This window comes from Arachis hypogaea, chromosome 6, assembly GCF_003086295.3.
Source record: "Arachis hypogaea cultivar Tifrunner chromosome 6, arahy.Tifrunner.gnm2.J5K5, whole genome shotgun sequence".
NCBI lineage: Eukaryota > Viridiplantae > Streptophyta > Magnoliopsida > Fabales > Fabaceae > Arachis > Arachis hypogaea.
The window spans coordinates 42,997,875-43,010,091 of NC_092041.1; the positions used below are offsets into that span (position 1 = coordinate 42,997,875).

Consider the following 12,217-nt stretch of genomic DNA (forward strand, 5'->3'; position numbering starts at 1 on the left):
TGGTGGTTCCATGAGCTTTTCCTTCATGTACTTCTCTACTTCAGTTGAGTGTGACTTCTCTTGAATGTCTTCCTCCCTTTCTTCTTCATGATTTTCCATTAGTGCCTCTGGGAGGAAATTTTTGTGTTTCATTGTCACCTCAAGTGGCTCTTGTGAATGTAGAATCCTTGGCTCATGTCCAAATACTTCCTCCACCTCTTCCTTTTTCACTGAAATTTCACTTGACACAGAGGCTTCCTCATCTTGCTTTTCCACTTCCTCACCCACAAATTGGTCTTCATCCTCTCTGTTTGATGGTTCTAAGTTCCTCATTGTTTGCTCTAAGGGCTCATTCATCTTCTTGAGGATGATTTCTTTCCAGGATTGGGGTTGTGTGTATCTTTCCACGAGTTTTCTATGTATTTCAATGGCTTGAAGGTAATCCTCATCTAGTGGTTCAAGAGATGATGGTTGAGAGTAATTTTGGTGACGTGGATATGTTGTGGTGAAGTTGTGTTGAGGGGTGTGGAATGAGTTGTGTGATTGATGGGATGATTTGTATGGATTTTCGAGGAAACTTTGTGTTGAGGCATAATCTAGTGATGAAGAACTTTCAAATGAGAAACTGGGATGTGAGGGTGAATGCTCTTTCATTACTTGGTGATACTCCCAGCCACCATTAGAATAATGACTTGAATCATTTTGTGGTGGTGGGAAGTATCCCATATGATTCTCTTGCTCATCTTGTGTCTCTGAAGCAAATCTCCATGAATTGGAGTGCTCAGACTCTGTTAATTCTTGGTGATATTCCCAGCCACCATTAGAGGGTGGTGATGGTGGGCAATATCCCGTAAAATTTTGTTTGACCATAAGATGAGTTGAACTCCATTTGTATTTTGTAAAATGCAACATCAATGGAAATTGAAATTCATGTCACAGAGACAGAATTTCTTAGTGAGGCAATAACTCAAACACCTTGATTTCAACTTAGAACAGAGAACAAAAACAAAGAAAATGCTTGATCTAGACTTCTCACCCACTTAATCATTGTTGATCTAATGAATCCCCGGCAACGGCGCCAAAAACTTGATGGTGTTTTTGTGGAAAAACAAATTTCCAACACACAAATCCAACCGGCAAGTGTACCGGGTCGCATCAAGTAGTAATAACTCACTTAGAGTGAGGTCGATCCCACAGGGATTGATGGATCAAGCAATTTTAGTGGGTGATTAGTTTAGTCAAGCTAACATTGAGTGAATTGTGTGAAGTTGATCAACAGAAAGTAAATTGCAAGGAATTTAAAAGATGCAGAAAATAAAATTGCAGGAAACTTAAAGAGCAAGAAAGTAAAATAGCTGAAACTTAAATTGCACGAAATGTAAATTGCATTAAATGTAAAGGAGAGTGGGTGCTGGAATTTCAGAAATTAAACAAGAGAAAGTAAATTGCAATAAACAGAAGAACTAAAGATGAATTGAATTGCAGTAGATCTTAAGCAAAAGAGTAAAATGCCTTGAAGAATTTAAAAATAGAAAAGCAATGCTTAATTTGCAGCAATTAAAAGGATGTTGAAGATCTCAGAAGTGGAAGAGACTAGAAAACAAGTCTAGATCTCAAGTCCTTCCTTGATCCAACAAGAGAGAAGTTGCAGAAAATTAAAAGAACAGATTGCAGAAGAAGAAGATTTAAAACAGCAAATGAAAATTGAGTTATGCAGTAAGAGAACAAGATGAATCTCAAATCAGGAATGAAACAGAATTCCTTCCTTCCCAATCCAAAATTCCAAAACAACAATCAAAACTAAGAGAGAGAGCTCTCAAATCCTAATACTCCCTAGTGTCCTCGCCTCCCCCTCCGAGCTCTAATTGATGCCTTTATATAGGCTTTACAAAATAAAAAATGAAAATAAAATGAAATTGAAATTAAAAACAAATTCACAAAAAATGAAATTCCTAATCTAGCTTCTCTGTGTGCCTTTGAGTCATGTTGAGTGGGCTTTTGCTTGCTTTGGATTTGAGGGAGAATGGGTCTTGGATGGCCTTGATTCAATTTGGTGAGGAATTGAATTTATATGAAATTGAATTTTTGGCCCATGATTATTTGCTCCCAGGAGGCTGCCCTGCCCTTGTGGAGTGCAGGGCAGGAAAGTGTGCGTGCTGGTGCTTGTGCGTGCGAGCTTGGTGTGTGAAGATGCTGCCCTGCCCTTGTGGAGGGCAGGGCAATGTTGCCTTGCATGTGTGTCTTGCGCACTCACTTCCTTGGACCGTGTCATGATGCGCTCCTCACTCCCCTTAGGTGCTTGGTTCGAAACCCATGGGTGGCGCTTGGAGTTTGATTTTTTCTTGGATTTTCTTCAAGAAGAGCACGACATTGCCCTCCAAGAGGGCATTCTGCTCTCCTTGAGGGCAGACTTCCTTGGTTTCCTTGTGTCTCCCTCTTCGAGCCTTGATGGAAGCATTTTGGTTTATTTTCGCTTGTTTTTGGCCCTTAAAGATGCCTTTCGTTCCTGCCTCAATTGTACGCCAAATATGGATTTCTATATATCGTTGGAAAGCTCTTAATGTCAGCTTTCCAACGCAACTAGAAGCACATCAATCGGACGTCTGTAGCTCAAGTTATAGCCCTTTGAATTGAAGTAGGCATGGTCATGCTGTGAGCGGCCAGATTTTAACTTAGCGAAAATTTGCTCCAACCTCACTTTGTTTCATCATGATTCTGCCCTACCCTTGGCAAGGGCAGGGCAGTGTGCGTGCTGGTTGTTTTCTTCTTTGAGTTGGTCATGGGCCACGCTTTTAAAAGCGTGGCCTAAGGCTCCAAAGTGTACCCCAACTTCAAAGTGTACCCCAAAGCTCTTTTTTTCTCCTTTTTTTGTGCTTCTTTACTTCTTTTTCTTCTTATTTCCTACAAGATTTATAAAATTAAAAGATCAAGGAAATCTTCCAATTAAGTACAAAAGAATGCAATATTTAAGCACTAATCATCAATTTCTTGTATGAAAAAGCATAGAAAAATAGGTATATGATGACTTGTCATCATGGCACTTAACGTGACATGTCGTCATCTAATTGACGGAAGGACTAATGTGACGAATCGTGTATCTTTCGGGGACGATTTCGATTAACTTTATCTTTCGAAGGGATGATTTTGATTAACTTTATCTTTTGAGGATCAAAATGGAGATCGGGGTATCTTTTAGGGACGATTTTGGATATTTACTCGAAGAAAACACACAAGAATAAAATATTTATGGTTTAATAATGTAACCATATAAATAAGCTCAAAATCTCACAGGTTGTGTGTTCTTTGGCTCAAAAACCATGTTCCAAATACAAATTCAAACAAATTTAACATATAGAAAATTTTAATTTTTTTAATTTAAATTAGTGAAATTTTTCAAAAATAGGGTCCTAGAAAGAAACTTATTATTTTTCAACCAAGTAGTACTTAAATGCATAAAATCAAACAAACATGCAATGAAACATGCAAATGCAATAACTAACAAATTAACATTGGTGTTGAAGAAAAAAAGAAGTAACTAACCCACAGAGATCGGTATCGACCTCCCCACACTTAAAGATTGCACCTTCCTCGGTGCATGCTAAGATGTACCAGTGGACGGGCTGCTCCAACTGATGCTTTTTCTCTAAAGATTGTATGGTAGACTTGTTTACTGCTCCAGTTAGAAACTTTTCTTTTTCCCTCTTGGTGGCCAACCTGAAAGAGGAGAAAAAAAGGAAAGGACAAAACCCAGAAATAAAGATAAAAAAAATAAGTAAAATATGGGTGTTAATGCCAAATAATAAAGGTCTCAATTACATGGTAGCTACAACATGCAAGTGAAAAAATAGTGGAAGCAAATGGCATATCAATAGTGCAAAAGTTGCAACAATGGGGAAGAGAGTATGGGTAATGCAAGATAGTGTAAGTGCATATCAATGCAAAAGAGATATTAGTATTATAAAAATTAGCATTGATTTATGAATAATAATACCCAATCAGAATAAAACAAGTCATGAAGTACCAAAATAATTCAAGAAAAGATGCAAATGGTTGAAGAAGAAAATTTTAACACCAATGGAAAAAGAAAAAGAAAGTAAGAAAGGAGGAAGAAAGAAATAAGAAGGGAAAGAAAATATTTAGATTTGGGGAAGAAAAGATAAGATATTTGGCTGATCTGGATAAGTTGTGCGCCGCTTGTGATGCGGACGCGTGAGTGATGCGTTCACGCGGATAGCCCTTCTATGAACTGATGCGGACGCGTCATCCACGCGGTCGCGTGCATTGATTTGTGCCATTAGCGTGAGGGCAGCCTCGCAGTCACGCAACTCTCTGTTTGAAACTCATAATGCCAAATTTTAGGGTGACGCGGCCGCATGTGGGACGAGATTGCATGGTTGGCCTTGTTTTAAAAAACGACGTGGACGCGTGGGGCACGCGTTCGCGTGGTAGGGCTTGTGTTTCTAGCACGGTTCCAGCCCCACTCCGTCACAACTTGCTGCCATACACCCTTTTTACGTCGATTTTGAGGGCACGCGTTCGCGTGGGTGGCGCGGACGCGTGGGAGGCATTTTTCCCACATGACGTGAACGCGTCAACGACGCGGTCACGTGGGTCAAATTGTGCCAAAGGCACGCCTCCAGCCACGCTTTCGCGTGACTCTCTATAAAGTCTCTTTTCTTCCTAGAGGCACATATGACGCGAACGCGTCGGCGACGCTGTCGCGTCACGTGCTTTTTTTTTTATAATAATGCAGTATGCAGAATGCAATGCTAATATGAATGTTATGCATGATTCTAGGTTCAATCACAACTCAAAAACAAACAAAACAGACTAGAATTAAAACTGAAAAAGGAACGATCATACCATAGGAGTTGTCTCCCACCTAGCACTTTTAGTTAAAGTCCTTAAGTTGGACATTTGGTGAGCTCCTTGTTATGGTGGCTTGTGCTTGTATTCATCCAAAAATCTCCACCAATGTTTGGAATTCCAGTAGCCTCCGGGATCCCAAACTAGGCATAGAAAGCCTTCAAGTAAGTTAAAGCAAGTGATAAGGCCCCAAGAGTGTTGATTGCCATAATGAATTTTGGGTTCCCAAACATTGCTTTTGCACCCGTCTTCTTGTTGATCATCATGATTCCATCTGGGTTGCAAGCAATCTGAACTCTCACTAAAGCGGCCAAATAACTTTCTAGACCCATTCAGTTGAGCTCTACACCAACCTTTGCGTTTAAACTTAAAGCTTCCAACCATAATGAACCTTGCAGGACAATTCTTACCACCGACCATCTTCCTCTTACTCTTAATGCCACAAAGAGCTCTAAGTTGACCATCCGTCTCCAGTAGCCCATATTCAAGTGGAAAAGTCAAGGATATGAATTTTACCCACTTAAATGTTGTAAAGGATGATAGCAACTTTGGGGGAGGGGTTTCTAATGAACTTGCAAGCTCCACTCCCTTGCGCTCTTCTTTGACAACTTCCACCTCCTTGCAATCTTCTTCAATATCAACCGCTTCCTCTTGGTAGATTTCTTCCAATTAAATTTCTTTTTCATTGTTCAACAAGGGCATGGGAGGTTGTACTTCTTCTTCTTTTATCTCCATGTCAAGTCTAATGGGAGAGGATTCAAATGTAGATAAGAATTCATCAATGATCAAATCCATCTCTTGATCATCCCTTTCAAAGTCTTTAATCATGAGATTCCTTGGAGGTTGTACACCCTCCTCAACAACAATTTCAAACGTCTTTGAAGGAGGATCTATAATTTGACTTTCTCAAGGAGGTTCAGCATCTCCTAAGTCTTCAACTACTTCTTCCTCTCCAATGGTAGGCGTAGCTTCTTCCAATTGTTCCAATATAACATCGTGCTGCTCACTGTCCACCAGGGTTTCTAACTTCGCCTTCATGCCACGTTCTTCAGTAAATTCTCCACATGAGGCCATGGGGGTTCCTTGAATGTCCGAACGTCGGGAAGGTAATCGATTTATTGCTTGATCTAGTTGGTTAAGTATAAAATCATACTCCTCCTTGATGGTCTCTTTTCTATGACAACTCCCGTCAACTACTCCTTCATTTGCAAAGGTCTTTTCTACCTTCACCTTTAGTGCCTCCTCTAGCTCCTTATGAAGTTTGGATTCGCAAAGATGATCCCTTCTCTCTTGTTCCATATCAATAGGATCATTGGGATCATGTTGCTCTTGGATTGATAGACATGGGTGCTCTTCCATGGATGGTGGTGATGGGATGGAGAGATCATTCTGTGGTTGAAATGGAAGTGCACTGGAGCTTGAGGGTTGAACATTGGAGGTGGAGGGTTGGTCCATGTGAGATTTTGAAGTTTAGAGGTGAGACCAATGAGAGAGGTAAGTGTGCTCTCTATGAAGGTTTGGGGTGGATAGGAGGGTTCATTATTTTGGAGAGAGGGTGCATGGTAGGAAGGTGGTTTATCTTGATAATGATAATGAGATGGTGTATATTGAGGTGGTGGTTCTATGTATGGTTCATTTGGCTCATAAGGTGGTTGGTATGGTGGATACGGGTTAGAGTCATATGGAGGTAAATGGTGGAAAGGGGCTTGTGAGTGTGGTGGTTCAAAGCTATGTTGAGGAGGGGGTTCATAGGCATATGGTGGTGGTTGTTGATAATCAAAGGAGTGCTCACCATAGCCATTGGAGGTGGTTGTTGCCATGAGGGTTGATCAAGTCCTTGTGGCTCCTCCCATCTTTGATTGTCCCATCCTTGATGCAAGTTGTCATTATAATCTCCTCTTCCTGCAACATAATTGTAACCAGACTTATAGCCAAAGGGGTGAGAGTTCATAGTAGTAAGAGAAAATAGAAACAAAAACTAGCAAAAAGAAAATATTTTGAAAAATATATGATTTTTGAAAAAAAAAAGATAAGATAAGATTTTGAAAAAGATATGATTTTTTTGAAAAAAGATAAGATAAAAAGATTTAAAAATAAAAATCTGAAAATTTTTTTTTGAAAAATATTTACAATAACCAATAATAAGGCACACGTTTGCAATTCCCCGGCAACGGCGCCATTTTGACGAACTGATTTTCTATCGGTAAAGAAATTCACAAATATAATCGCGTTGTAAGTATAGCTTCTAAACTAACAGAGAATTCTTTCGTACAAATTTTTTGTTTGTCACTTAAGCAAACCCAATAAAAATAAATAATCAAAGTATTCAAACATCGGGTCGTCTTCTCAAGAAATTGCAGGAAAGTATGATTTATTATTGGTTATGGAAAAAGATACATTTTATTTTGGGTTTTTAAAATAGAGAACAAGTAATTTAAACAGCAAGGAGAATAAATTAATAATTATAAAATCTCTTGGCAAGGTATGAAAATTAGAAGTCCTATCCTAGTTATCCTTATCAATGGTGATGAAAATTATATTTTTGCTCCCACTAAGTCAACCTCTAACTATGAAGGTAAGTCAAGTGGTTAAATCAATTGAACACCTAAAGTCCTAGTCAACTCTTAAAGAAAGACTAGAGTTATAGGAATCTAAATCAATCAGCAAAGATATCAATTATCAATCACAATGAGTTTGACAACTCAAAAGTTATCAATTAATCAACCAGAACCAAGAATATAAGAAACTAAATAAAAGTCATATGTCTGAAATACCCCAAATTGCATTAATAAAAGAAATCAAATCTAACATAGAAAAGTTCATAAATTAAATTAGGAAAATAAATAAAAAGAAAATTAAACCTGGAAATTGAGAAGTAGAAATCCTAAATCCTTTAAGAGGAATCCTAATCCTAAATCCTAAGAGAGTGGAGAGAACCTCTCTCTCTGAAAACTACATCTAAATCCTAAAACTATGTATGAATGTATGTTGTATGATGAATGGACACATTCCCCCACTTTATAGCCTCTAATCTGTGTTTTCTGAGCTTGAAACTGGGCCGGATATAGCCCCGAAATCGCTGGGACCAAATTCAAACACATGCAGGTCGCTGGAATTTCCACAAAATGATGCGTCTGTGTGATTCACGCGTGCGCATCATTTTTTTGCATGGCCACTATTGCAAATTATATATCAAATTGAAACACTGGATGTTAGCTTTCTAACGCAATAAAAACCGCATCATTTGGACCTTTTTAGCTCAAGTTATGACCATTTGAGAGCAAAGAGGTCAGGCTGGACAGCTTAGCAATTTCTTCAACTTCTTGTATTCCTTCCTCTTTTGCATGCTTCCTTTCTATCCTCTAAGCCATTCCTGCCCTGTAATCCCTAAAATCACTTAACACACATATCAAGGCATCGAATAGTAATAAGAGAGGATTAAACATAGCAAATTTAAAGCCCAAAGAAGCATGTTTTCAATCAAAGCACAAAATTCGGAAGGAAAACGTAAACTCATGCAATTAGTATGAATAAGTGTATGAAATATTGATAAAAACCATTCAATTGAGCACAAGATAAACCATAAAATAGTGGTTTATCAAACTTCACCCTCAAGTAGAGATGGATCCACACTAACCCTGGGGTTCAAATCCGAAGGACTATTGGCAGCTGTTCAAACTAGTGTCAATCACATACTACCTGCCATTGAAGAAATCACTCACAAGCAAGGAGAGCAATAGTACCAGAGTTAATTTAGAAAGGCAAAGCGACTCTAACTCTCAACTCTATTCCCAGCATATAATTCCTAATAGCTAATCCAATTGGTTTTACCCCTTTCAACATTTATGACATATAATCATTCAAGGTTTACATAATATTCCAACAACCTTCTGAGTCCACCTGACTAAGACCTGCAAGACAATCATAGCTTTCTTCAAGCCACAATCCTCGTGGGATCGACTCTGACTCGCTCAGGTATTACTTTGACGACCCAATGTACTTGCCGGTACTGCTATTGTATGAAAAGGTGTGGGGGGGTTTTGCGTACACGCGCACCAGCATCCCAGTAAGATGTTGAGAGATCATGTTGACCTGTTGGGTCAAGATCTTATTCTGAGCCAAGATGGCATTCAGAGTCTCAACTTCATGAACTCCTTTCTTCTGAGAGGTTCCATGATTTACAGGATTCTTCTCAGAGGTGTACATGAATTGGTTGTTTGCAACCATCTTAATGAGTTCTCTAGCTTCTGCAGGCGTTTTCTTCAGTGGAGAGATCCACCTGCAGAGCTGTCCAATGAAATTTTGGACATCTCAGATAAACCATCATAGAACACGCCTATGATGGACCACTTTGAGAGAATATTAGGAGGACATCTCCTGATTAGCTGCTTGTATCTTTCCCAAGCTTCATAGAGGGATTCACCTTCTATTTGTCTGAAGGTTTAAACTTCCACTCTAATCTTGCTCATCTTTTGAGGAGGAAAGAACTTAGCTAGAAAAGCATTAACTAGCTTTTCCCAAGAGTCAAGACTCTCTCTAGGTTGGACATCCAACCAGAATTTAGCTTTGTCTCTTAAAGCAAAGGGAAAGAGCATCAGCTTGAAGACTTCAGGATTAACCCCATTAGTCTTTACAATATCACAGATTTGTAAAAATTTTGCTAAGAACTAATGTGGATCTTCCAGTGGAAGTTCATGGAATTCGTAGTTCTGCTGCAGAAGAGAGACTAATTAAGGCTTAATCTCAAAATTGTTAGCTTTAATGGCAGGTAGAGCAATACTTCTGCCATAAAAGTCAGAGGTAGGCATGGTGAAGTCACCAAGGACCTTTCTAGGCTCCTTTTAAGGTTCGGCCATGTCCTTTAGTTCCTGTTCAAAACTCTCTAAAAGGTCTTTTCCGTAGTGTTATGCTTTAGCTTACTGTACACGCCTCCTCAGTGTCTTCTCAGGTTCAGGATCAGGAGTCAAGAGGGGTTCTTTATCCCTGTTCCTGGTCATGAACAAGAAGAAAAAGGAAAGAAAGAAAAGAAGAAGATTATTTCTGCCAATAGGCAAGAAGCTCCTCCTTAAAGTGAGAGTAGAAGAAGAAAGAAAAGAGAAAAGAAGAAAGTTTTTTATGACACTTGGATTAAAGGACTTCCAATTAGATGTGAAGAAGAAAGGAAAGAAGGTAAATAAATTGAGGTAGAGGAAGAGAGGGAGTAGAGTTCGAATAAATAGAGATGAGAAAAGAAGAAGTATAAATAGAAAAAGTAAGTAAGAATTAAAATATTTTTATTTTTATTAATTAATTAATTAATTTTCAAAAATTAAGTTATTAATTTAAAAAGAATTTAAAATTTAAATGTTAAATTTTTGAAAATAGAAGAGAGAGAAGAGGAAGAAGTTTTCAAAAATTAAGGGAGAAGAGAGTTAGTTAGGTAGTTTTGAAAAAGAAGAGAGAGAAGAAGAGAAGTAGTTTTCGAAAATTAAGAAGAGAGAGTTAGTTAGGTGATTTTGAAAAAGATGAGAGAGAAAAAGGAGAGATCTTTTCGAATAGGTAATTTTGAAAAATAAGAGAGAGAAAAAGGAGATAGTATTTTTGAAAATTAAGGAAGAGAAGAGTTAGTTAGGAAGTTTTGAAAAATAAGAGAGAGAAGATAAGATATTAATTAAGAAAATATTTTTAATTTAAAATAAAATAGTAGATAAGATAAGAAAAGATTTTCAAATTAAAATTTTAAATTAGAAAAAAATAAGATTTTAAAAATTGAAATTTGAAAAAGATAAGATAGAATTTTTTAATTTTGAAAAAGATATGATGAGATTTTGAAAAATATAAGATTTTTTTTGAAAAATATATGATTTTTATTTTTAAAAAGATTTGATTTTTGAAAACTTGACAACTAAGATATGATAAGATAAAAATTTAAAAATTAAAATCAGAATTTTTTTGAAAAATTTCAAAAATTAAGGTGAAATAAAAATAGAAAAGATATTTTTTATTTTTTGAATTTTATGATGAAAGAGAAATACACAAAAACGACACAAGACTTAAAATTTTTTAGATCTAGCACCCCTTGATTTTCAAAAATTTGGAGGGAAACACCAAGGGATACCAAATTTAAAAATTTTAAGATCAAAACACATACAAGACTCAAGAACACTTTGAAGACTTACAAGAACACCAAGAACAAAATTTAAAGACTCAAAGAACTCAAGAACGTTAAAAGAACACCAAACTTAAAAATTAAAACAAAGAAAAAATATTTTTGAAAAAATTTTTTAGAAAGAAAGACTCAAAGGAACAACAGTTACCAAGAACATAAGCCAATGTTGTAACCAATTGAGCAAAGAAAATAAAATATTTTTGAAAAACCTTTTTTTTTAATTTTCAAAAAAATAGAAAGGAAAAATAAAATAAAAGACTCAAATAAAAAAGAAAGTTATACTCTTGCAAAAATCAAAGACTCAAAGAACACAAAACTCAAACCAAGAACACAAATTAAACAAAGAAAAGAAAAATGTTTTGAAATATTCGAAAATTAGTGAAGAAGAAAACAAAAATCAAAGACTCAATAAGAACACAAACAAGGAAACTCAAATAAAATCAAAGATCAAACAAAGAAAAGAAAAATATTTTTGAAAAGGTTTTAATGATTTTCGAAAATTGAGAAGAAGAAAATGAAAATAAAAGACGCAACAAAACAAAATAAAATAAAATTACCTGATCTAGGAATAAGACAATCCTTCAGTTTGTCCAAACTCAACAATCCCTGACAACAGTGCCAAAAACTTAGTGCACGTGTACGCAAACCCCACACTTTTCATACAGTAGCAGTACCAACAAGTGCAATGGGTCGTCCAAGTAATACCTGAGCGAGTTGATGCCTAGGCATCTTAGGCTAGTTTCACAAGCCTTTTTTCATTAGTTTTTACTTGGTTTTCATGCATTTCTTAGGCAATAAGTAAGCATTTGGATGAGAAATGTATGCATGTCTTGATTCAATCAAACATTGTTAATTATGTGAATTTTCATGAGATTTATGCAAGATTTACTTGATGCAATGAATGATGCATTATCTTGTGATTATGGCAATACTTTGATGCATTGTGTTTGGTTGATGATAGGTAAGAAGAAGCAGAGCAAGCAACGTTGGTAGCCAAAGTTGGCTCACCAACGTTGCCATGAACGTTGATTATGTAAGAAGAAGCAATGTTAGTGGCCAAAGTAGCTCACCAACGTTGCCACAAACGTTGCTCACAATGTTCCAAGGCTTAACAAGCAATGTTGGTGGCCCAAGGGTGGCTCACCAACGTTGGTGAACCAACGTTGCTCACCAACATCTTCAACAATTTCAAGAGGAATGCATTGGTAAAATTGGCTGCGACAC

General features: G+C 37.0%; 1 non-coding gene across 1 annotated transcript; it reads left to right on the forward strand.

The window, feature by feature from the left end:
* The first annotated feature begins 9,201 nt into the window (after positions 1–9,201).
* Positions 9,202–9,308, forward strand: LOC112699676 (small nucleolar RNA R71). Its single transcript, XR_003152621.1, has one exon. It is a non-coding gene; the product is annotated as a small nucleolar RNA R71 (small nucleolar RNA).
* Positions 9,309–12,217: the final 2,909 nt, after the last annotated feature.